The sequence below is a fragment of the Pan troglodytes genome, chromosome 12 (assembly GCF_028858775.2).
Source record: "Pan troglodytes isolate AG18354 chromosome 12, NHGRI_mPanTro3-v2.0_pri, whole genome shotgun sequence".
NCBI lineage: Eukaryota > Metazoa > Chordata > Mammalia > Primates > Hominidae > Pan > Pan troglodytes.
Genome location: NC_072410.2, coordinates 57,242,776 through 57,269,786, shown reverse-complemented (window position 1 = coordinate 57,269,786; position 27,011 = coordinate 57,242,776). Strand labels below are relative to the sequence as shown.

General features: G+C 42.7%; 2 long non-coding RNA genes across 7 annotated transcripts in view; one reads left to right on the top strand and one right to left on the bottom strand.

Annotated features, from left to right (window-relative positions):
• Positions 1 to 27,011, top strand: part of LOC104004996 (uncharacterized) — a 257,386-nt gene that overhangs the window by 13,088 nt on the left and 217,287 nt on the right. For 3 of the 6 annotated variants that reach the window (XR_008546264.1, XR_008546265.2, XR_008546262.2), the window contains one exon: positions 3,705 to 3,801. The exons of 2 other annotated variants lie outside the window; for them this stretch is intronic. This is a non-coding gene — a long non-coding RNA (uncharacterized LOC104004996). Of the gene's footprint in view, positions 1 to 3,704; positions 3,802 to 20,656; positions 20,755 to 22,525; positions 22,714 to 27,011 lie in introns of all 6 variants that reach the window. One more of the 6 variants, XR_008546266.1, reaches the window with a different exon arrangement.
• LOC107973496 (uncharacterized) lies at positions 1,344 to 7,549 on the bottom strand. The gene is made up of 3 exons (XR_001715837.2): positions 7,302 to 7,549; positions 6,656 to 6,756; positions 1,344 to 1,743 (listed from the first exon to the last, which is right to left on the bottom strand). It is a non-coding gene; the product is annotated as an uncharacterized LOC107973496 (long non-coding RNA).

Genomic DNA, 27,011 nt, shown 5'->3' with positions numbered 1-27,011 from the left:
CTTGTTTTTTTTTTTTTTTTTTTTTGAGATGGAGTCTTGCTCTGTCGCCAGGCTGGAGTGCAGTGGTGCGATCTTGGCTCATTGCAACGTCTGCCTCCTAGGTTCAAGCGATTCTCCTGCCTCAGCCTCCTGAGTAGCTGGGACTACAGGCACGCTCCACCACCCCCAGCTAATTTTTGTATTTTTAGTAGAGACAGGGTTTCACCATGTTGGCCAGGATGGTCTCCACCTCTTGACCTCGTGATCCACCCACCTGGGCCTCCCAAAGTGCTGGGATTACAGGCGTTAGCCACCATGCCCAGTGATCAGTTCTAATAGATATTTTTGTGTGTGTGCAGTTGTTAGATTTTTCCAAATATAAGATCATATCATCTGCAAACAAGGATAATTTCACTTCTTCCTTTCAAATTTGGATGCATTTTATTTCATTCTCATGTCTGATTGCCCTAGCTAGAACTTCCAGTACTAAGTTGAATAATAGTGGTAAAAATGGGCATTTTTGTTGTGTTCTAGATCATGGAGAAAAGGCTTTTAGTTATTCCCCATTCAGTATGATACTAGCTGTGGGTCACTGCTAATGTTTTAAGTGTGTATTTTTATAGTCTTTTTCTGTATAGAAAGTATAATTTTAATAAAAATAAGATCATGCTGAACATACTCCTTTGTAGCCCCTTAAAAGAAAAACAACTCAGTGGTAATATGCAGAGGTCCTAAATGTCTCATGCATGTTTTCTAGAAAGCAGCTATGACTTGATACCATTCTCTTTAGTCTTAATGCCACAGATGTATAGAGCTTTTCACAGATGTGAAAATAGTTTTAAATACATTATTTTATTATTTTGTGCCCCCACCATAACCCATCTACACTTCTACAAATAGTGAACTTATTTGCCTAACTGATTTTCTTTACCAACTAAATCAAGAATTTCTGGAGGCGGTGGGGAAGCAACTATCAAATAAACTAAATTTTATACCCACATAATTATATCTGTCAGAATGCCTAGTGTATATAAAGTACTCAGTACAAATTTATAGAATGAACAAAAATATGCTTGTATAGTTTTTGATTTGTCACAACTGTAATTGTTCTGTTGGTAAATTTACACTACTGTCTCCATTGAAATTCTCATTTCAAACTAGTTAAGATCACACAGTGATTAAGATCACAAAAGAAAGAAAGAAACATTATCATCATCAGCATCATCATATGCCTCACCATTATTAAACCCCTTAATGGTTCTGGACTTTAAGTTTCTGCCTGCTAGTTGTAGACGTGAATTTTAAGCATTGAAGTTTTACCCAAACCCAAACAGCTCAAAGATAAGAGGAAACTTCATCAGATATTCCAATATTTCAATAAGCCTGATATTTTTTGGTGAGCCGATTTAAAAAATTCAGGTAGCAGGCCAAATGTGTTCATTTTTATCTTGATACTTGTCATCATATAATCTCCACTTTCCTATCTCTTCTTCCTCATTTCCATTTCCTCCTAAACCAGTCGCAGACCAGCGCCTGTCCTCACTACTTCACACAAGCTGCTCTTTGGTCAGGTCACTTCATCTGATTGCCAAATCTGCCAGTCTTTCTTCAGTCCTTGGCTTGTCACTTAACAGGGCTGACCACTTCTACTATCTTGAAACTCTTCCATCAGTGACTTCTGTAACCCCAACTTCTGGTTCCTCTTTACCTCTCCATTCATTGATTTATTCAGCAAAAAATTTAACTGAGTACTGGTGTTAGGTGCTACAGTAAAGGAATGCAATCATATTAATAAAGCTGGTATTAATTGAGTGTCTTACCAAGTGCTAGTCAATGATTCAAAAATTTAAACACTTTACATGTTTACATGTGTGAACTACTTTAATCTCACTAGAACAAGGGACAGCAAACCTTTTCTTTAAGGGCCAGATAGTAAATATTTTCAGCTGTACAGGCCATATGGTCTGTGTTGCAACCACTGAACCCAACCTTTGTAGCATGCACGTGGCCATAGATAATACATAATCTAAAGGGTGTGGCCATGTACCAATAAAACTTTATAAAACAAGTGACTAAGTTTGGTCAGGAGCTGTAGATTGCCAACCCCTGCACTAGAATCTGTCTAAGTTCCACCAGGGCAGGAATTTTGGTTGGTTTCAATATAGAAAAACAAATGCTTAGTTAATATTTAATGAATGAAGGCTCTCCTTCTAAGATAGAAACTATTTGAATCCCCATTTTATAAATAAGACAACCAAAACACAGAGGTTAAGTAGCATGCCCAATGTGACCAACTGAATTGGCAAATCCAGGATCAAAACCCACATAGTTTGGCATTAGAACTTATATTCTTAATCACTGTACTGTACAGTGGTGACACAGAGAAGGTTGTTAACTGTTCTCTGGGAAGTGGGAGTGGGAGCCAGGAGAGGTAATTTTAACTGGATCTTGAAGAATGAAGAATTCACCAGGAAGAAAAGTAGAGGAGAGGGAGAGGCTTTGCATTCTAGCATGTGGAAACTGCAGGTATAAGAAACAGATGTCTGATACAACATGGTATTATGAGCAAATTGGCAATAAAGGAAAAACATTGCTTAGGGAATGCACTCAATTTTCAGCAATTCACATGTCTGGACACAGGTTTTGAGGTGGAGAGTGGCAGAGATGGGCTAAAGAAATATGCCGGGGGCCTTGTGTGACATGTGGATGAATTTGGATTTTAACTTGGTGGCAGATGGGCTACTGAAGTGTTTTGAGCATGGGAAAGAATGACCATATTTGCATTTTAGGTCAATTTTTAAAATTACATTTTATTTTAAAATTAGATGATACATGCATATTGTACAGCCTTCAAAAGCTGAAAAGGTCTTCTTCCTGCTTGTTTCCACTATCCAGTTCTGTCTTCCAAAGGCGCCCACTGTTTCCCGTTAGAAAGATGACTTTCGGCCAGGCGCAGTGGCTCACACCTGTAATCCTAGCACTTTGGGAGGCCAAGGCGGGTGATCATCTGAGGTCGGGAGTTTGAGACCAGCCTGACCAACTTGGAGAAACCCTGTCTCTACTAAAAATACAGAAAATTAGCCAGGCATGGTGGCGCATGCCTGTAATCCCAGCTACTCGGGAGGCTGAGGCAGGAGAATCACTCGAACCCGGGAGGCAAAGGTTGCAGTGAGCCGAGATCACGCCACTGCACTCCAGCCTGGGTGACAGAGCAAGACTCCATCTCTAAAAAAAAAAGAAAGAAAGAAAGAAAGAAAGATGACTTTCACTGTAGTGTGAAGAATGGATCAGTCCTGGGGCCAAACCAATCTCTTGACAGAATGTCACAGCTCTCAGATGTCTCCGACTTCCAGTAATACCTCCCTCCCTCACCACTTCTGGCCTTGAGATGGTATCTCAGTCACTAGCCTGGAGGGCTGTGGTATCACTATGGTTTCCCTCTCCATGCATTCTTACATTCTAAATGGGGGTAATATTGCCTCTAAAGGGGTGAAAATTAGTTTGGGGGAGCAAAACAATCTTAGATATGAAATGGTTTGTTGGCCTCCAAAGCTCAACCCCACTCACCAAAATTTTGTCAAGGGAAATTTAAATTTTTCTCTTAGGATGAAATAAGGAGATAATGACAAAAGGTTGAGCAACACTGCTCTACACCTTTGTAAATATTTCCTTGACTAGATCCTTTTCAAATGACTCAGGCTGAATGTGCACCTGTTTCCGCCCAGGTACCTAACTGATCCAGGAGATAATGGAATTCGGAGGCTTGAATGGAGGATGGTGATCCATGTGGTCATAGAGAAAAGGCGGTGTAACATCTTGGGAGTAAGTGTGGACTGCTGGGATTAGATCCTGGCTCTGCCATTTACTATTGGCTGTGTGACTTTAACCCCTCGTTGCCTCTGCAAAGTAGAGGATAACAATTGTACCTGTCTCCTGGTTTTGCTCAGGATATTGCTCAGCATATGTTAGCTATTGCTCAAAGACTCAGATGGTAGAGCATCAAAGGAGGAGGGAGTTTTGCTGGAGGTTGGAAGAGCTAAAGGTTTAGAAGTAGGATTGAGGAATGTGGAGAGCGCCAATACCACTTTCCATACCCATGGGTTGTGGGGCATGGGAAAATGAGTAGCATCCTTTCTAGAATTCAGCAATGGAATCATGTTCCTTAGGGATTACAGTTACTTTTCAGTTAAGGCAAGGAATGAGCCAGGAGGTTAGAAGTGGAAAGAAGTTTATATACAATTGAATGAAAGCAGGGCACAGAAGAAAGATCTGGGAAGGAAGAAGGTAGAAGGTGGAGAGGAAGCCCAGAGCAGGATAGCAGATTGGAGATTAGGGTAAGGGAGAAGAGACCTCCGGAGGCAGGAGCACCGCACAAGATGGCTCAGACTGAACAGAGCAGGAGGTGGTGAACTATGGCCGGATCTAGCCAGCTGCTTATTTTTGTATAGCTCGCAAACTAAGAATAATTTTTACATTTTAAATGGGTTTTTAAAAATGAATATGATAATATTTCATGATACATGAAAATGATATGAAGTTCAATGTCAGTGTCCATAAATAAAGTTTTTTTGGATCATAGCCATGCCCGCTCATTTAAACATTGTCTATGGCTGCATTCCCACTACAACAGCAGAAATGAGTAGTTGCAACAGAGATTGTGTGGCCCACACAGTGGAGACTATTGGCCCTATCTGGCCCTTTATAGAAGTTTATTGCCCAGGCACAGTGGCTCATGCCACTGTAATCCCAGCACTTTGGGAGGCTGAGATGGGCAGATTGCTTGAGCTGAGAAGTTCAGGATCAACCTGGGTAACATGGCAAAACCCCATCTCTTAAAAAAAAAAAAAAAAAGAAAAAAATTAGCCAGGCATGTCAGTGTGCACCTGTAGTCCTAGCTACTCAGGAGGCTGTGGTGAGAGGATCGCTTGAGCCCAGGAGGTAGAGGTTGTAGTGAGCCTTGTGTTCATACCATTGCATTCCACCCTGTCTCAAAAAAAAAAAAAAAAAAAAAAAAAAGAAAGAAAGAAAGAAAGAAAATTTGCTGGCTCCTGTTCTAGCACATCATTCATAGTCTGCAATATGAATGGCACCTCCAGGAGTTGTGCAACACAGATGACCTGGCTCTAGGAGCACTCAGTTTGGATAGTGATAAAGGATTACAGTGAGGAGAAGAATGGATGGAATTAAATGGCCTCAAGGCTCTTTTTGGAATGTAGTCACAAAGTTGTTTTGTTAGAAAAAAGCAAGGCTGTCAGCCTGGATTCAAGCCACCACCTCTTGGCTGGTGAGGAGCTAGGTGTGGTAGACACTTCTGGTTGCCCACACAATTTTTGTTTCTCCTTTTGTTCCTTATTAACAGAAGGCTGATTTTATCAAGGTAGCAATGTACCCTGTTAAAAATAATAATCTCAATAAGAAAAGTCCCCAAAGAATGATGGGGACATGTCAATAGGACAAAGAGCCAGCTTAAAGGGGTTCCTAATGGCCAATCTGGGACAATTCCATGTTAAAATAAACTCTGATAGTAATGGGTTGTAACTTATCAAGTAGAATAAAAATCTTTGAGTCCGTACGGAAATAAATGAATAAGTGGAGAAAGGAAAGCTTTCCATATGGTGCAAGGCAAACTCATACATGGAAAGACAGAATTAGAAAATTACCATCTTATTGTTTCAGGCAAGGATTATCAATGGATGCTAAAACTAGTGGGTGAAGTTTTGATGAGAAACATGATATTTATATCATCTCAAAGCCTCTCCTCACAGATTCTTATTAATTTCAAAGGGTAAAATAGGGACTTTATAGTAGAGAAATCTGACAGATACTACCTTACCACCTTAACCAAGTTATCAAAGCTAATATCATTAGTAACAGAACAAGTCAAAATAGGGTAGCTTCTGCTATGATGCATCAAGAAGGATGCAGCATCACTTCTGTGGTATTCTAGCCAAAAATACCTAACCTGAATCATGAGGAACTGTCAGACAAACCCAAATAAGGGATGTTCTGCAAAGTAACTGGACTTCAGCTTTCAAAAATACCAACAACATGAAAGGCAAAGACAGATTGAGGAACTATTTCATGTTAAAGTAGACTAAACCAACATGACAACGAAATGCAATGTTTGGTCCTGGATTGGTTCCTGGACCAGAAAAAAAGCTTCTTCTCTGTTATAAAGGACATTAGTGGGACAATTGACAAAAGCTGTAGATTAAATAATAGCATTGTATCAGTGTTAATATTCTGATTTTGATCATTGTACTGTGGTTATGTAAGAGAAAGTCTTTATTTTTAGGAAGCACATACCAAACTAGAAGTAAATGAGCATCACGCATGCATGAGAGAGAGAGAAAGAAAATGATAAAGTAATTGTGGTAAATGTTAGTATTGGGAAATTTTGGGTGAAAAAATACAAGAATTCTTTGTACTACTTTTGCAAATTTTGTCCATTTGAAATTATTCCAAAGCAAAAAGTTTAAAAAAATACTCATTTTGCCCTGATACTCATGCAGTGAGATATTCATATACCCAATCTTGGCCAATGGGTTGTAGGTTTTAGTCTAGTGAATAGGGCTTATCAGAAAATGATTGTTTTTCCTCATAAAAAGGGAGAGACTTGGCAAATGCCTTTTGCCCTTTGTCCTTCCCCTTCCTGCTTGGAATAAGAGCTTAATACCTGGATGTGGAGCAATCATCTATGATTATGAGGACAGAAGGAGCTGGAAGTAGCACGGGTCTTGATGGCTTCTTTGGGCATCAGCCTTGGACTGCCTGCCTCTGAATAAGAAGTCTGTTAGTACACTGTAGTTGGGTTTCTGTTACATATAGTCAAATCCAACTCCAACTGAGCTAGACTGTCTAAGGCTCCCAGTGATGTTTACAGTTTTGTGTTTGTGTGGCTTGACTCCTCAATCTTCTTCACAGGCAGCTGCTTTTGGTTGCCCCTCACATGTTGGTGTTCTGCAAGTTTGGTCCTCGGCCTTCTCCTCCCTCTGTGGTCTGTCTACATGGGCTGCCTCATCCACTCCCACTTACCATATAGACTCTGATGATTCGCAATTACCATCTTCACCTAGAATTTTCTCCTGATTTGCAGGCTACATATTCAGCTACCTAGTGGATATCTATGTCTATGGTCCATATTCACTTCAACAGTTGCAAAGCTAAATTGCCTTTTCAGCTACACACACATAATCACGCACACATCCAGCCCACAATCTAACCACTTTCCCAAGCCAGAAACGCAGGAGTCATCATCCTCTCTTCTTCCTACTTTTTTACCCCCTACATGCAATTAGTCATCTAGATCTTGATGACTGTACCTCCTAAGTAGTTTCTGAATCCATCTCCTCTTCTCCATTCCCATCAGGTAGATGCCTCATCATCTGTCACGGGTATTTTTTATTAATGTTTTAAATAGTCTCCCTGTCTCTGTCCTTTGTTCCCCTAACAAACTGCTATCCATTATTTTCTAAAATGCAAATATGATCACCATACTCTCCTATGTAAAAATTTCCTGCCACTTCAACTGCTAATGGTAATTCCCCCTCCACCCCGTCCCCTCCCCCCCGACTCCAATTCCTACTGTGACATAACAATGCTCATAGGATAACCTCTTGGCTGCCCTTCTGTGCCATTTCTTGATGAAGGAAGGACTGTTGACTGCCTCTGGCTGATTTATTTTATTCTTAGGAGGCAGATTCTCCCAAGTCTCCATAAACCAGTGATCTTCCTTTGGCCCCAACTGTCTCTTACCCACAGCAATTTGTACCTCACTTTATTCCGTGTCAAAAGACCTGCAGTGTTCTTTTACTTGTCACAAAAATAAATTTTATACATTGATCAAAATGAAGTGTTCGGGCCACTCTGTGTGATAAGTGAGGGTTGAACACTGCCTGAATCCAGCAAACACCATTCATACTACACTTGATCTTAACCAAAAGGCTGAGAAGCAATAACAAACGCCATTCATATGATGACATTTTAATCAGTTCGTAGTAGCCCAGGTAGGCAAGCTCCAGGGATGTTTATAATGCAACCTGGCCCCACATTATGAGTCTCCTGTCTTGGCTACTTTTGAGTTAAGCAATCCTGGGCTCCCGGGACTGATTCCTCCATTTCCTGAGGCAAGCTGCTGGGGTTTGAGTGGAATATGTGATTAAGAATCTTTAGCCACAGAGCAGGAAACAAGGGTACCCAGCTTTGGAGGCACCAGCCATTCACCTTTTCCCTTAATAACCTTCCCCATCCTGTTCTAACAATATACTTTTTATTTATTTATTTATTTTTTGAGATGGAGTCTCACTCTGTCGCCTAGGCTGGAGTGCAGTGGAGCGATCTCAGCTCACTGCAAGCTCCACCTCCTGAGTTCAAGCGATTCTCCTGCCTCAGCCTCCCGAGTAGCTGGGACTACAGGTGCTCACCACCATGCCTGGCTAATTTTTTGTATTTTTAGTAGAGACGGGGTTTCACGGTGTTAGCCAGGATGATCTCAATCTCCTGACCTCATGATCCGCCTGCCTTGGCCTCCCAAAGTGCTGGGATTGTAGGCATGAGCCACCGTGCCCGGCCTATTTTTTTTTTTAAACCCAGATCAAATGGAACCTATTAAAGGTAGAGTTGGACATTCCTCCTATGAGCAGAGTTAGACAGTCCTCCTAGAGCTTCTGTGGTATTTATTACACTCTAATACAATTATGTGTTTGTATGTCCGTTTCCCTGCATTTGGTTTCTTTTAATAGCATCCAAATGCAAATCTTACCTTTTTTTTTGTTTGTCCTTCTATCAGCATACAATAGAGCCTGACATAGAGAATAATCAGTAAGTATATATTGATTGATTAAATGAATGGATTTTTTTTTTTTTTTTGTTCCAGGTAGAGTGTAGTGGAAAAAGCCTAGACCCTGGTACTATTCCCAGTTCCTCTGCTAACTTGCTATGTGACCATAGTCTCTCAGCAGCTCCTTCACCTCATCAATGAAGTGGAGTCAGTACCACCCACTTTGGAATAATTGTTTTGAAGATTAAAAGAGTTAATGATCATTTATCCATTCAATTGTAGGGATATGCTGAATGCTTCTTATGAGCCAGGCACTGTGGTAGGTACTAAGGCTATAACGTTGTCTTTTCCTCATAAAGCTTTTCAATCTAGCGGGAAAGACAAGTAATTAAACAAGCATCTACAATAACATATAGTGAAAATTGGAATAGGAGAAGAATAAGGTGCTATGGGAACATACAACAGAGGGCCCACCTTAATCGAGGGGTTAGGAAGAACCTCCCCAAATGGTATGAAAGAATTGTAAAGTACTATACTCATGTCAGGTAGGATGTTATTACTATAGATGAGACTGCCGTTGAGCTCATAGAAGGAAGCCATCACACTGTGGAGAGTGAGGCTTCCTGGAAAAGTGGAGTGTTGAGCTGGACTTAACTTCCTTTGATGTTGCTGGCTGATCTTCATTAGGAAGATGTGCCCTTCGAATGGTGTCCCCAGGATCAGAGATGGATCTGTCTTCATCTGTCCATACCCCAACTCACCTTGTTGCTATAAGAAACTGAGCCCTCCAGTTCAAGAATACAAACCACAGAGAGGGGAATACTGAAGGGAAATCTAAAAGGTCAGTGATGTTTCTAGGCAAGGCATCTGTGGAAAGCTGATTTCCGCCTTCAAATGCATCTGGAATCCAACCACCTCTCACCACCTCCTCTGTAACCCCCTGTCTAGACCACTCTCATTGGTCACTAGATTGCAGAGACCTTCAGGCTGGTCCTCCTGTTTCCACCCATGCCCTCTTAGAATTTCTTCATGCACATTCCAGCTCCAAATGTCTGTGTTCCTGCTTTGGGCACATTGAGGTGAAGAAGACCAGTGATTTGCCAAGGAAAGAAGGGCTTGTCTGAAAGAGTCAGGAAGGAAATTTATGCTCCCTTAGAAGATGAGAAAACAGAGATAGGGGCTGCTCACCTACCCCTCAGTGTCAACCTGTAGTAGGTAAATAAACAACACCAAATAAGTCTTCCTCTGTTGTTTTTATACTAAAGGATTTTCAGATAAGCCACTGCTCGTTGATCCTTTCCCAGCCTCCCCTCCTCCTCATTTCCCAGACATTCCCTAAGTTGTCTCCTGGCTACAAACTTCCCATCTCTCTGCCCCCTCATCTGTTTCCCAGCCTTTTTCTGACTCACCCTTCACAGTCTCTTCCAGCAGTGCACAAACATCCTCTTGTCTATCAAAGTCAACTTCCAAACAGTCATCATGGTGCACCAGACTGGAGGAAGGAGCAGGGGAGCCAGCACCCTCTTTGGTCAGCTCCTGAGTATGCTGAATGGACACTCAGCGTGGGTTTGCAGGGAGGATTGTTAACTTGACCCAGGCTTCGGACAGGGCTGCCTCCTGCAAGGATGATCTATTTCAGGTTGTGGCAGTTTTCTCTTCTTTTTTTTTTTTTTTTTTTTTTTTTTTGTAGACAGAGTCTTGCTTTGTTGCCCAGGCTGGAGTGCAGTGGCGCGATATTGGCTCACTGCAACCTCCGCCTCTCAGGTTCAAGGGATTCTCCTGCCCCAGCCTCCCGAGTAGCTGGGACTACAGGCGTGTGCCACCACGCCCGGCTAATTTTTTGTATTTTTAGTAGATACTGGGCTTCACTGTGTTAGCCAGGATGGTCTCGATCTCCTGACCTCGTGATCCACTCACCTCGGCCTCCCAAAGTGCTGGGATTACAGGCATGAGCCACCGCGCCCAGCTGGTTGTGGCATTTTTCAAATGACAGCAAGGTAAGAGGCAGAGACACCATCTTTTCCAAAACCTTCATTTTTTTCTTCCCCCCAATTTTTATTCTGAAAATATTTCAAACCTACAGTTAAGCTGAAAGAAAACCCCCACAAAATTAATATATTCTTCACCTAGATTCAGCAGTTGTTAACATTTGCTTTCTCTGTCTGCCTTTTTTTTCTCTCTTTCTGTTTCGAGATAGCTGTCTGCCTGTCTATGTATGCATGTATCCATCCATTTCTGTAAGCACACACACAACACACACAATGTGACAAACCCTTTGAAAGTAAATTGCAGAGAACTTGACATATCATCTTAAACACTCTATCATGCATTTCCTAAGAATAAGGCCATTATTTTTCCTACATACTGTGATATGATTATCACACTTACATGAATTAACATTAGTGCAATAATACTACTACCTAAAATATAGTCCAGACTTTTGTAGTTGTCCCGAAAATGTCTTTGAACACTCCCCCTGCCACCCTCAAATCCAATTAAGGATCAAGAATATCTTCTTTTAACCCAGAAATTTCCAGGGCAATACCAAGTTTGGAAGAGGCAATATGGTTCCCAGAAACAGGGCTTTGTAGCTATATACAATTGGGTTCAAATGTCAGGTTTTTCCCAGCTATGTGACCATGGACAAATTATTTCACTTTCTCACCTCAGTTTCTTCATATAATGGGAATGCTGTTACCCAGTCTAAAGATTTTGTAAGGATGAAGAATGATGTAGTTTTCGTGCTTGTCAAGTAGTAGGCACTCAGGGCAAGTTGCTCCTCTGGAAAGAGAAGCAGAGAAGGGAACTCAGTTGGGTTATATAAATGGCTGAGAACTTGTGTAGCTCAACAAATGTAAGTGAGCTTACTACATCAAGGTTAAGACATTTTAAAACTATTTCCCCTGCTCAACGTAAGCCTGTAGCAAATGCCTCTTGCATATGGGAATACAAACTTTGTGGGAGCAGGGATTTCCTCTGTTTCATTCAATGTTTTGTTCCCAGTATCTGAAACACAGCTCATTAGACAACTTTTGAATGAATGAACAAGTGAATAAATACATCTTACTAGGTAAGTTACCACTTTTATGTAACTCAAAAATGTGAGCCTCTACTCTTCACTCCCTTTTCTCTTTTTTTTTTTTTTTTGAGATGGAGTCTCACTCTGTCACCAGGCTGGAGTACAGCCGTCTGGAGTGCAGTGGTGCGATCTCGGCTCACTGCAACCTCCGCCTCCTGGGTTCAAGTGATTTTCCTGACTCAGCCTCCCGAGTAGATGGGACTACAGGCGTGTGCCACCACACCCAGCTAATTTTTGTATTTTCATTAGAGACAGGGTTTCACCATGTTGGCCAGGATGGTCTCGATCTCTTGACCTCGTGATCCACCCGTCTCAGCCTCCCAAAGTGCTGGGATTACAGGCGTGAGCCACTGCACCCAGCCTCTTCACTCCCTTTTCTAGAGTTGATTTCCTCTGACATAAGGTGGTGTCTCTGTCCGTTATTACCACAGTTATTCTAACAAATTATTCTGAAGCTCAGTTACTCAAAACAACAATCATTTGTTTTCATGCTCAAAGGTCTACAGGTTGGGCTACAACTTGGACTGAGCTAGGCTAGCTCTTGGCTTTGGGCTTCAAGCTCCAGTTTGGATCCAGTTGTGTTTCTTATGTCCCTCACCCTCCTTGGACCAGTGACATGCAATCTTTTCCCTGTATCTCATTCTGGGGCCCAAAGTGAAGGGTGCGGGTGTAGGGGTGTGGACATGGTCTCTCTAAGCTGAGTTGACTTTTAGGTTTCCCTCATCACATAGCTGCAGCATGAATAGTCATTCTCCTAACAATTTCAATAGGCGATTTTTGAACTTGCTAGACAGATATATGCATGCACTTCACATTCCCTTCCCAAAGACAAACACGATTTCTTACAGGCATTATAAGCTACTAGGAATAAGAAGGGAGTGATCACCTCTTAGTGGATGTTCTCTTACTTCCTGAACTTTCTGGAAGGGTCTTGACTAAATTCTTGGCCAAGAGCTCTTGTTCTCAGTTTTCCTGGAGATAAGAGCAGGGAGTGGTTTATTCTCTAAGTTAAACCTGTGTAACAAATCATGGTAGGATGAAGAAAAAACAGTGTGACTACAACAAACCTTTACAGTTCTTCTTCAGCCCTCCATCCGCATCCAGGCTTCCTCATGCCACCCAACACTGCTATGTCTTATTGCAGATGACTTTGCTGCTGAGACTATTAGACAGGAGGCACTGCAGCCTATCTGTGCATGCCCCATCTGCCATCTTGTCCATGTCTCCATCTACCTTTGCTTTCTTCCATTTTCCTGTCCAAGGCTAATCCTGACATCTCTGTTAAAATATCATTCCAGATTTTCAATATACCAAGTGACTCCCATTCTCTCTTCTCTCTTCAATCTCTTTCTCACCACGTGCTTATTTTTTTGTCCATTTAAGCCTCTTCCCTCTGAAACAAAACAAAACAAACCCAAAAAAACCTAGCCGGGCATGGTAGCTCATGCCTGTAATCTCAGCTACTTGGGAGGCTGAGGTGGGAGGATTGCTTGAGCCCAGGAGTTTGAGGCTGCAGTGAGCCATGATCACTCCAGCCTGGAGTGACAGAGTGAGACCCCCCTCTATAAAAAATAAATAAATAAAAATTAAGAATACCATGCTTGATCTTGTATCTCCCTCTGGATTTGGCCATACAGAGTTGTCTATGGGAATCTAACAGAAAAAGGAAGAGGACTCCTATGAGAAATGGCAGTTCTTGGGAAATAAAGCTAGTTGAGAAAGAAGTTGTCAGATGAGACAAATGTATTATTGTTTGATGGTGAAGGAAACAACCAACAAAGAATTAGATCTAATACATGAGTTCAGGAAGGTTGCTGGTCAACATATAAAAATTAATAGCATTTATCTATATAAGCAATAACCACCTAATAATGTAATTAAAAATATGAGAGGCTGGATGTGATGGCTTAGACCTATAATCCCAGCACGTTGGGAGGCCAATGTAGAAGGATTGCTTGAGCTTAGTAGTTCAAGGCTAGCCCGGGCAACATGATGAGACCCTGTCTCTATTAAAAAAAAGAGAGAGAAAGAGAAAAAAAGAAAGAGAGAGAGAGAGAAAGAAAGAAAAAGAAAGAAAGAAAAGAAAAGAGACGGAGAGGGAGAAAGAGAAAGAGAAAGAAAGGAAGGAATGAAAGAAAGAAAAGAAAGAAAGATTATTAAAAAATATGAGAACATTCAAAAACGGTCATCAAAACCCATAAAGTATGTAGGAATTAGCCTAACCAAGTGTTATAGCTGAATTATGGTCCTGGTCCTCCAAATTTCATAGGTTGAACTCCTAACCCCAATACCTCAGAATGTGACTATATTTGGTGGTAGAGTTTTTACAGAGGCAATTAAGTTAATGTGGGGTCATTAGGGTGAGCCCTACTCCGATATGACTGGTGTCCTTATAAGAAGAAGTGACTAGGTACACAAGCACACACACAGAAGACCATGTGAAGAATCAGGGAGGAGAAAGTCATTTACACCAAGGAGAGAGGTCTCAGAAGAAACCAACCCTGCCAACACCTTGACCTTGGACTTCCAGCCTCCAGAACTGTGAGAAAATAAATTTGTATTGTTTAAGCCACCCAGCCTGTGGTACTTTGTTATGGCAGTCCTAGCAAACTGATATACCAAAAATATACAAGACCTCTGTTGATGTAGTTTTGAAAACTCTCAGCAAGCTTCTTTTTCCTGTTTCTTGTCCTCCCTGCCTGTGCTATTTGGTCCTTAGCCATTAGATGGGGCAGAGCAAGGTGGCCTTCTGCTGGGCTTGGGGATGGGAGCTGGTGACAGAGTGAACCAAACAAGAAAAGGTAAAGGGTTGTAGAACAGCTGTGTTCTGTATAGAGTGGGGTGGAAACCCAAGGAATCTATGTTATGGATGAGCTTTGGGGAATGGCTTCCTAGTTTCCTTTTAAATTTTCCTTGACTAAAATATAAAGGCACTTATAGGTTGTATAATCCCCACTCCTTCCTTTCTTCTGGTGGCAATAATACAAGTGAAAGTGCATTTCTTCTGGCACCTACTTTCTCTTTGTTACAAGGCAGGGAGTCTTATTCAATTTGGAGCTGTGTTCCTGTCACTCTAAACAAAGTAGATTGCTTTCCTTTCCTATAAGCAGGGGCCATCTGGTGAGGGGGCATTTGGCTTGAGCTTGGAGAATGAAGCAGCCACTCAGGCATCCTACCTTATGCTTGAAATGCCATTGTCAATGATAATGACTAATATTTATTGAGCACTTATTATGGTGTCAGCACTGTTTGAAGTATATCACATATATTACTTCATTGAGTCTGCCAACCATCCTATGAGATGTGGCACTATTAATATCAAACCTTTTTTAGAGATAAGGAAAACTAGATACAGAAAGGTTAAGTAGTTGGCCTAAGGTCTCTCACTGGCAGCTAGGGATGGAAGCAGGATTGGAACCTGGGAAGCCTGGCTCCCAGGTCTAGGCTGGTGTTTACTACACTGCACTGTCCCTGGTATTTAGACCCTACACTGGGAATTTACTTCTCTAAATGTCTTTTTTTTTTGTTCAGCCGTCTACACCGAGAAGTTGATAGGGAAATCCATTTTCAGTCATTCACACTGCCGTGTAAATTAGATTCTCAGATGATTTCATATCCACTTGAGAGTAGATTACCAAGACACTAGAAGTTTTGATATTGAGGAGAATGTATTTCACACACGAAATTAACATTCACTGGGTGCCAACTGGGATTTGACAATTGTTGTTTTATAGAACCCTCCCAAATGGCCCTGCAGGGTAAGAATTAATTACCTTCCTTTTATGTTAGAAAGAAATGGGTGTCTCAGAGGTTGGAGCCCAAATCTGGTCCCTGGGCATTCTCGATGGCTGCTTGAGGCCCTCTGACACTTGTGGCTGGCTGGGAAGACACAGAGGCTTCTGGAGGGGAGTGGCAGGATGCTAAGGCCAAACGTCATAGTTTTGTGCAGTTCCAGGTCTAGGAAACAGCTGGTTTTATTTAGTGAAAATAATTGCTGCAGGCCAGTGTCTCCCTACCTCTCATGGACTTTTGTGGTAGGGTGGAAGATGGGTATGTAGCAATATGTTCTGTAACTGCAATTTAGTGCCACAGGCCTCCTGAATCCTCCACCTCCTAAGCAGGGGCATTTTAATAGTCGAGGACAGAGAAGAGAGAACTAGAGCTAATTTATAACTTTAAAATCTTGTATTACCTTTCCTGCTTGCCTCCAGTCTTTCAAATACATATATCCCAAATGCATCAATTTCTATGCGTCTTGAATCTGGAATCTACAGCCCACCACCCCCTACACAGACCGTTCTTCGTTTTGTGAATTAACTTTATCTGCTGTGCATTTCAGCTTTGTCTGGAAACCTCTGCTTAGGATTGCCAGCTTCGGCTTTTTTCAGAGGTCTAAAGAAGAGGTGGTTCTGGCAGGTGTAAGCTCTCTGATGTTTCAGCCTACAAATATGTGAACCGAAGTCATGTCGATTTGCATTTCTGGATTAACAACAGATGGTAGTTATGAACTAACTGACTATCTGACAGAGAGGCCCCATTGGAAGCAGTATGGGAGCAGATCCAGGCTCTGCTGTGCAGTTATCAGTTGGTCTAACTCTTCTTTCAGAAAATATTCTCTCCGGAGGAGAGGCCTCAAATTGCAGATCCCCATCTAGGCATTGAAAAAGCAGCGTACAACCCTCCTTTTGTAGGCACCTCCCAAAGTAACTTTCAGCAGGATATGGCTTGTTATATTAGTTCTGTAATTTTATTTTCCAAATGATGCTTGTCTTTGAAGCTTGGCTAGGGAACTGTAGCTAAGATTAAATGGGGTCCAATGTTTTGTGACAATACTTGCTTAGATTTACATGACTTTTAAAAAATAGATTTTTTTTTTATCTCTTAAAATCTGTGACAGAGAATATTGGGATTTTCCGTCCTGCCATTTGTTTCCCATATTTGTTATAAGTAATGAGCACTTCTTATTTGTCAGGCCCTGCATTGGCGCTGGGGAAGACACAACAGTGCGCAGAAACCAACCAGCCTCTAATTGCAAAAAATTTCACAGCCCAGTGAGGAGGCTGACATTAATCCAAGGATCACACAATGCAACTACAAAATGTGCTAAGGAGGCAAGTGTCTGGTGCTAGGAGAGTGTGCAATTTGATATAGTCTGAGAGGTCAGGGTGTGGATGTGTAAGCCAATGAGGAGAACAGCCTGTGCAAAAGCCCTGGACTGTGTCTGGTACCAGGACTTAGCCAGTTAGGGCGAGCAGAGCAAGGGAGGGGTGGGCGGTGGAGCTGAGACTGGAGAGGCAAGACGTGCCAGACCATGAGGCGTTTGCAACATTTAGCCCCTAGGCCCCACCCACAAAGATTCCGATTCAACTGGGAGAGAGGGGGAGAGATATGGGTAGTTTTTTTGTTTTGTTTTGTTTTGAGACAGAGTCTCACTCTATCTCCCAGGCTAGAGTGCAGTGGTGTGATCTCGGCTCACTGCCACCTCTCCGCAACCTCCACCTCCCGGGTTCAAGCGATTCTCCTGCCTCAGCCTCCCAAGTAGCTGGGATTACAGGCATGTGCCACCACGCCCAGTTAATTTTATATTTTTAGTAGAGATGGGGTTTCTCCATGTTGGTCAGGCTGGTCTTGAACTCCTGACCTCAGGTGATCTGCCTGCCTCAGCCTCCCAAAGTGCTGGGATTACAGGTTTGAGCCACTGTGCCAGGCCAGATATGGGTAGTTTTTTGAAGTTCCTGAGGTAAAGCATCCAGGGTTAAGAATCATTAGCCTGGACTTATTTAGTCCGTATTCTAAGAGCTGTGGGAAACCACTGAATTGTTTGTGGCAGGACAAACAATTCAGATGTACATCTTGTATCCTCAGGATGCCTGCACATATATACACCGAAAATTACTAGGGTGGGCCCAGAAATCTGTATTACTCTGCTGCACGATAATATCAGAAGCACTGTCAACCTCAGCATTGTTTGATCAAACAGGAAGTACATAGATAAACCCCAAAAGTAGACCACTAAGATGATCCCATTTCAATTTTCTTCCTTCCTTCCTTCCTTCCTTTCTTTCTCTCTTTCTTTCTTTCCTTCTGTCTCTCTCTCTCTTTCCTTCCTTCCTTCCTTCCTTCCTTCCTTCCTTTCTCTCTTTCTTTCTTTCCTTCTGTCTCTCTCTCTCCTTCCTTCCTTCCTTCCTTCCTTCCTTCCTTCCTTCCTTCCTTCCTTCCTTCCTTCCTTCCTTCCTTTGAGACAGTCTTGCTCTGTCATCCAGGCTGGAGTGCAGTGGCACGATCTCGGCTCACTGCAAGTTCTGCCTCCCGGGTTCATGCCATTCTCCTGCCTCAGCCTCCTGAGTAGCTGGGACTACAGGTGCCCACCACCACGCCCGGCTAATTTTTTGTATTTTTAGGAGAGACAGGGTTTCACCATGTTAGCCAGGATGGTCTCGATCTCCTGACCTCGTGATCCGCCCACCTCGGCCTCCCAAAGTGCTGAGATTACAGGCGTAAGCCACTGCGCCCGGCCTCAATTCTCTTTTTTTAAGACAAGTTCTTGCTCTGTGGCCCATGCTATAGTGCAGTGGCACAGTGAACTGTGGTTGTGCCATTGCTCTACAGCCTCGACTTCCTAGGCTCAAGTGATCCTTCCACCTCGGCCTTCTGAGTAGTTGGGACTACAGGTGCATGCCACCATGCCTGGATAATTTTTTAATTTTATTTATTTATTTTTTTGTAGAGATGGATTCCCACTATATTTCTCAGGGTGGTATTGAACTCCTGGGCTCAAGTGATCCTTTCGCCTTGGCTTCCCAAAATGTTAGGATTATAGGTGTGAGCCACTGTGCCCAGCCTTCAATTTTTTTTTTTTTTTGCTTTAACTTTCTACTATTACTTCCAATCCTCCCATTCTTGCTCAGACCCTCTACTTGGAGTGGTAAAGAAGGCCTGGTTGTGTGCCCCTTACTACACCCTGTGGCTTCAAAACTTGGAAGACTTGTTTTATACTGAGGCAGTTTCCAAAAAGCACTACTTTCAGCAACAGCATCACTTCATATTTACTGTGCACAATGGGCAGAGTAAATGAAAGAAATTACTTTAATACATGAGTGAGCCAGAATATGCTATGTATAGGCCCATGAACAAGAAGATAGCATTAATACTTGAGAAAGTGTCTTTTAGGAAGGATGTATTCAGGATTTTCTCTCCTTACACTGCCAGATTCCCAGAGACCAGACCTAACACCTACCTCCACATCACCCATTTATTCAAATTCCTGAAACATCAATGATTCCAAAGTAAATTAACCAGGCATTTTGGTGGTCTCTGCAATATTGGACACTTTAGTTAGGATTCTTTGCATCTTCAGAGCACTAGTTACACAGCCACTGTAAACTCTCTAGGGTGATAAGGAGGAACAAAGGGCACCGAATGCTTTCTTCTTTGTCTGGATATGGAAACTGAGTGGTTAAGTGACTTCCTTAGATGACTTTTTAGAAGGGGCATCGGAGTGGAGAAGGGAAGTCAGGGACTCTGGGCTTCAACACACGGCTCCGGCCATTTGGCCTGATAAGCATTCATCTTTAAAGACCTGAAGATGGTGAACTTTTTTGAATGACTTGTCAGACAGATGGAGTGATGGCTTCCAGCCATGGAACTCACTTATCGTGGATGTCTGTCAGGGTTAAAAGTTCTATTTGCAGGCCTCTCCCATCAGGTTGTTTTTTTGTGTGTGTTCTATCCCCCACTAGTATGAATCCTAACTGGCTTGGTTGGCTTGGATAATGGCATTCATCTTCTGCTCCCTGGGGCATCAGATCACAGAGGGGTAAAGGTGTGGGCACTATGCCAGAGCATCAGCTCAGGAATAGTGCTAGCTAAGAGAAATTTCTGTTGACTTATCTAGAAATCACACCCTAGCATCCATTAGGATGCCAGTGTATTTTTCTAGGGCAACAAATTGACCAAATAACCGTACAAACCTGCTTCCTCCCTGTTTCCATTTTCTTGCAATGTTGTTTTTCCATCCACTAGGGATGAATGAAATATCCTTTCAAGTAGATCTCTAAATAAATAAAAATAGAATAGGAAATCCATGTAGTGCTTACTCTGTGCCAAGATCTCTTCAAAGTGCCTTACATACATTCTTAACTCATTTAATCCTTACAATTGCCCCCCTGAGATGGGTACCATTACTATCCCTGTTTTACAGACAGAGGCACAGAGAAGTTAAATTATTTGTTCAGGATCACACAACTAGTAAGCAATATAGCTGAAATTTGGATCTAGGCAGTTTGATTCCAGACTTGGTGTTCCCAGTTACTTCCCTAATTATCCTCTTTATAAAGGGTAAATTAAACTGAAATTTCATTAGGCTGATCAATGCGGAACTGTAAAAAAATAAATGAATAAATACACTGAGATTCCAATCTTAACTTCGGTATACATATATCTACAACAGGTTATCATACTGACCACAGCAAAAAATTCATTTGGATGTTTCTAGTGCAACTAGAAAGTGCACTGCTTGAGGGCAGGGGCCTCTAAGTCCTCCTTGTAGACCTAATACCTTACATATAGTAAAAGCTCACTAAGTATCCCTTGAATGTTATGCAAAAGCATTTGGAAAACTGTGAAATACTGTGAAATATTACTACACATGTTTACATATACCTATATCTCTAAGCCAAGCAGGACTACCTATAATTAGTATCTCTACCATTTCCTCCCTCCGCCCCCTCGCTCTCTCTCTCTCTCATGCATGTTTTTTTGTTTGGGTTTGCTTGTTTGGTTGGGTTTTTTTTTAGATGAAGTCTTGCTCTGTTGCCCAGGCTGGGGTGCAATGGCTCGATCTCGGCTCAGTGCAACCTCTGCTTCCCGGGTTCAAGTGATTCTCCTGCGTCAGCCTCCCAAGCAGCTGTGAATACAGGTATGCACCACCACATCTGGCTAATTTTTTGTATTTTTAGTAGAGATGGGGTTTCACCATGTTGGCCAGGCTGATCTCAAACTCATGACCTCAAGTGATCCGCCTGCCTCGGCCTCCCAAAGTGCTGGGATTACAGGCATGAGCCACCATGCTCTGCCTTATAATGCATGCTTTGTACAGACATTCCTCAACCCACCAAGCTTTGCAATTATTCCTTAGTTGCCCCTTATGGCAGCTGTATGTAGCAGAATATACCCAGCAATAGTGGCGGGCAAGTCTCAATTTGCTGATGTACTCCCCTCTGCCCTTCCTTCCTCCCCTTTCTCAACAGCTTGGAATAGTCCATGCTTTGAAAAAAAAAATTTAAACTTAAAAATTATTTTCAGTGATTACAAAACAGTTAAATCACTTTAAAACAACCCCACTGTCATTACTGCATTAATTGGCAATGATTTGAAATATAAGGAATACAGAACTTTCAAGCATTTAAGAAAGGGACTCTCTTATCAACATGATTTCTCTTCAAACTTATGTTTCAAATGGAATTCCAGTCTTTATTTATTTATTTATTTGAGACCAAGTCTCAAATAAATTTATTTATTATTTGAGACCAAGTCTCACTCTGTCACCCTGGCCAGAGTGTAGTGATGCAATCTCGGCTCATTGCAACTTCCGCCTCCCATGTTCAAGCAATCCTCGTGCCTCAGACTATTGAGTAGCTAGGATTACAGGTGTGTGTCACCACGACTGGCTAATTTTTGTATTTTTAGTAGAGATGGGGTTTTGCTATGTTGGCCAGCTGGTCTTGAGCTCCTGGCCTCAAGTGATCCACCCGCCTCAGCCTCCCATAGTGCTGGGATTATAGGTGTGAGCCACCGTGCTTGGCTGGAATTCCAGTATTTATAAAATTAATTTTATAACCAAAGCCAGGACTGGGCACAATGGCTCATGCCTATAATCTGAGCACTTTGGGAGGCCAAGGCAGGAGGATTGCTTGAGGTCAGGACCTCGAGACCAGCCTGGGCTACATAGTGAGACCCTGTCTCTAAAAAAAAAAAAATAATAATAACTAAAAAAGAAAAAAAAACCCGAATCCAGTTTTTGTTGTTTATGCAGCCATTTGTAAGTGGATCAACCCACTTGTGAAGGAACCAGATTTTTGCTAGTACGTGGTGTATGTATGACCATGAGCCTCATGTTTGTATTGTCCAGGATGATCATTATAACCAGCCATCTCTTACATCAGTTAACAGTGCCCCCACTGAAAACTTAGCTCTTAGGGCTCTGGCCCCAGACCTTAGAAGGAACTGACCTCAACCCTGTGAAGCTGTGAGAGCCAGGAAGTTACCTGAGCAGGATGGTGGGTGGTTCCATGGCCTGAATGTCTTTGTCCCCCAACCCCAACATTTATATGTTGAAATCCTAATCCCCATGTTAATGGTTAGGAGGTGAGGCCTCTGGGAGATGATCAGGTCATGAGAGTGGAATCCTCATGAATGGGATTAGTGCCCTTTTAAAGAGACCCCAGAGGGCTAGGTTTACCCCTTCTACCATGTGAGGATGCAGAGAGAACAGGAAATGGACCCTCACCAGAATCTTCTGGTACCTTGATCTTGGACTTCCTGGCCTCCAGAACTGTGAGAAATAAATTTCAGGTGTTTATAAGCCACCTGGTCCATGTTATTTTCCTATGGCTGTCCAAACAAACTAATACAAGTGGGCTCCAGGATTAAACTTCATCTGCTCTACGCTGCCTGCTTCATGCCCCCAGAGATAACAGTGGCACCATCCCGAGGCTATTGGAGAGCTGTGAGAAATGGAACACAGCCAGCAACAGGGGAGACAAGCACAGACACGTAGGCCTGACACCTTTCAGACTTGGAAGTGTCAGCCAGCAGAGACCAACATCTTCTCAGCTAAAAGGTCAAACTTGCTCCAGACAGCTTGAAGACTTCCCAGGTATGATCTTAAGACTTCATCTGGCTGGGCACGGTGGTTCATGCCAGTAATCTTAACACTTTGGGAGGCCGAGGCAGGAGGACTGCTTGAGGCCAGAAGTTCAAGACCAGCCTGGGCAACATAGCAAGACCCCATCTCTACAAAAAATTAAATTAGCCAGATGTGTGCATGCCTATAGTTTCAGCTACTGGGGATGCTGAGGCAGGAGGATCACTTCAGCCCAGCAGGTGAAGGTTCCAGTGAACTAGGGTTGTACCATTGCACTCCAGCCTGGGTGATAGAGTGACACCCTGTCTAAAAAAAAAAAAGACTTCGTTCCAGCTGTGTCTGTCTCATCCATACCCTGCCTCTGATTTCCCCTTGCTCATTAACTACAGACAACCACATTAGTCTGTGCCTCTCTGATTTTTGCCTGCTTGTTTGTGACAGTTTTGGGTCAGCCCTGAGGCTTCCACTCAGAGATCTTTAGTCCTCTGCCCATGCCTTTTGCTCCAATGTATATACCATCACGATTTTACATTTACATAGGCTAATTTATGACAGCCAGTACTTATGTAGCATTTACTTTGTGTCAGGCACTTTTGTAAGCACAAAATTATGTTTACTTAGAGCAGAGGAAAGTCATGTTTCCTTAGACCAGTGCACCAATTCTGGACAGCTTGTTAATTACAGAAATCCCAGAGTTTCTGATTTAATAGGTCTGGAGTGGTGCTTAAGAATTTGTGTTTATAACAGTGTTGATGCTTCTGGTCCAGGCACCATACTTTGAGAACCTGTGTTACAGAATGTCAGATAACCTGTAGGTGGGCTTGTTAGAAAATGCTCTTGTATGACATTGGAAAGGCATGCAGTAATCTTTTTGCTTTACTTTCAACTTGGATGGTTTTCCTTAACAAAGGAAAAGCTGAACTGAACTATTCATTACAGTTCTCTTTCAAGGGTTGGATATTGATAGGTCATAGCACTCTGGAACTGGAATATCAGGTGTTTCCTAGGGGCTTCAGCAGTTGGACTTTAGAGTGGAGGGAGAGGCTAGGGAAATGCACCACCATAGGTGAGTACCTGCTGTGTGTCAGGCACTGTATTGGGCACTTGGCTGCCATAATTATCTCATGGAGTCAATCACCCAGTGGTGTTGGTATTATTCTCCCATTTTGCAGTTGAGGAAACCATGACCGTGGCTTAGAGGGCAGAGGGTCTCCAGCAGAGCTTCCCAACTGGTATGTTGGAATGCGTAATGAATGTATGCTGAGCTATCGATCTCAGTGCTAGTGGTGCTGGGATGGGGCCCAAGGTGCCTGGAGCACCCTGCCCCTGTCAGTTTACCCCCAGGGTACTCTGGCCACAGGACAGACCCTCAGTGAGCTCAGATCCAGGGGTAGACACTGCTCCTCCATCCTCTGACACTCACAGCTCTGTGAGTGAGGGGCAGGACTCAAGGAGTCCTCGGGAGCCTGCTCATGGTCACAGGCAGTGTTCCTGGAGGTGGAAGACACTCAGGATTAAGGCTGAGGGGCTACACTGGCAAAAACCTCCTGGGTACCTTTGGGGAAAGCAGACTCCCTTTCAGTTATGGAAATAAAAGTTCTCTGATGATGCTTATGCACCACACCTTAGGCTACAGCTAAGACAAGGCAAAACAGGACCCTCAGTCATTCCAGCTCCATAAAGCTGCCTCTCAGTGAGGACGAAAGGTTATCAGACTTTGTCCTTGGTGAACTGTGACAGAAGTGAAGATTTATGACCCATACTTTAATAGTTTCTTGATTGGATGATTAGAGCTCCCTATATCTTTATCTGCTAGCTAAGTAGTTTGGTGTCTGCACAAGGCCCAAACGCTGTAGTCAGACTCCTGGAGAGTCAATGGCCATATATGTTGGGGGAAAGCTTAAGTAACTCAATTGACTTTCAGTTGTTGAAAGCATTGATTTTTTTTAATTGCACTTATGGCTTAAGACCCAAAATAGCTTTGGACGATAGAGCAGAGGTTGCACTATTAGTTCTGTAGTCAATTCTTGACATATTCTGCCCTCTAAAAGGGCCAGTTACTACATCGGTTACTATATTAGGAGCTTCCAGTTCAGGCCTAAGATTTTCATTGATATGACTTAAGGACAATTGATGCTTAGATTCTTCCATTGAGAAGGTAACTTCAGGAGATTCTCATGTCTCCACCAAGGTTCCAGGAGATACTCTGCACAAATAAGACATGACTGGGGAGGTTTGCAGCCTCTTCTGTTTTGAATGTGATCTGTGATCTGCTGGCCTTTTCTGTTTCCCTAGGGACTTTTGCTCTCAGAAACTTTCTACCAGCTTGTGCTGTGGGGAAAGGAAGGCATTTTCCAGGGAGACCAGTCATTCTTCATGTTTGTATAGTGCTTTCCAGTCTTTAGTGTTACAGAGAACATTAAAATATTTTAGGCTAATCCTGCTTTTAAAAATGAAGAATTGAGGTCTAAGGAGGCTAAGTGATTATCTGAAATGTCACAACAGGAGGCAGGGCCCATGATTATAAATCCAGGGTTCTTGCCAGGATGCAAGACTAATCTATTTATGGGTAGGGGATACAGGCTCCACTAGGTCCATTGAGAGACGCTCTTATTAAGTTTATACAGGTATGTTACTTCTCTGCTATCTTCATGTGTAGGATTGGGGTGGGGAGACAAGGTCACACTCAAATGAGAGTGTGGGAGAACAACCACAGCTCCCCTGCCTCTCCTGTGGCAGGTCCGAGAAGGCTATGGAGAGGTGCTCCTTTTCCCATCATCTCCCCAATTTGGAAAGGAGTTCAGGAAACCAAAGCTAATGGAATCAATGTTAAATAGATTAGCTCTTTCATTGGCTTAAGAGGTCCAGCTGAAGAAATGTTTGGGAACAAGATACCAGAGAGGCAAGGTACTTACACAATTAAAATATAAAGAATTTAAAGCCTGTGACTGAGTGGTCTTTTTGAGGTGACTCTTAAATGAAGGGCAGCCATATGTACTGACAAGGTAAAACCAGAGCTAGACAGTAATTGAAGTGGTAAAAACAGGTTTCTGTTTATGACTATCTCACTAGGGGAAAAGAGATCACAGTGTAGAACTGGATTCACTTCTGAATACAGTGTGGGCAAGTGGGAATTTATAGCCAGGAGCAGGGTGGGGGTTGGCGGGTGGGATAAGGGAGACTCTAGCTTAACAGGATTTTTGCTGAAGACAGGGCAGGGTGATCACACATCACCTGGGGATGGTGGAGGATGAGGAACCCAATCAGATATGGAGAGGGATCAGATATGGAGGGTGGGGGATTCTGGCTAAACCAATTTAGTCGGGTTCTTGCTAAACTTGTCTTTACAAGGAAGTGTACAGATAAACGTAGGAGAAGATTCAGGAGCCTGACTAAAGTTTGGTCAAACAAAGCATCTTTGTCAGATCAAATCTGGGAAAGCAAGAATTTAAAGGCTGGCCGGCATTCGTTTTGACCCAAACACATAGGCCATAGTACTAGCACTGATTACATAGATCAACCCTGGAGAAGAGAGGAGAGCATTTAATAGCTTCCCGTGAATGAGTTCTGTAAGGGTTTACAGAACATGTACTGTGTGTTCCAGGTGTGGGTGTACAGACATGAATGAGGCCTCATGGCCCAGTCTCTATGAGTTCTCAGTGCAACAAAGAGATGAGAACATGTGAGCTGGAGGGGAGGTGGTAGCAGGGTGAGAGCTGGTACTGTGAGCTCAGTGGGGGTTGAGAGTGAGTAGGGCTGTCCCCTGGGGCAGGGCAACTGTGATCTCATTACATCTGCAGCCCACAGGGCTCAGTTCTGCTGTGGTCTCAGAGGGATCACCCTATAGCATCTCTTGGATTCACTCTTCCCTGTAAATGGATGTCAGGTTCATAAAGGCACTCAGTTGGGTTACATGAGTCAGTAGGCTTTACCCCATACCCCCTCCCATGCTCAGAATCTAAGACATTGTTTTAGATATCACATTTTCAGCCAAACGTCAATATGCCTGGTCTGACATCTGAAGATAATTTGAAATCAATGGCAATAATTTTCCCATCCTTGGAAGTATGGTTTTAGCCATTGTTACCTAAAAGGTCTTGCTTAAATCAACCTCCATCCAAAGTCTCTTTAATAAGAAAAGCAGCTGACATTTTTTGATCACTTACTCTGTGACAGGCATTATATATGCATTAGCTCATTTAATCTTCCCAACATCCCTATGGATAAGTCCTATTATTACCCCCGTTTTACAGGTAAGTAACTGAGGCTAAGAGGATATATGAGTAGCCGAAAATCACACAAGGGGGAGG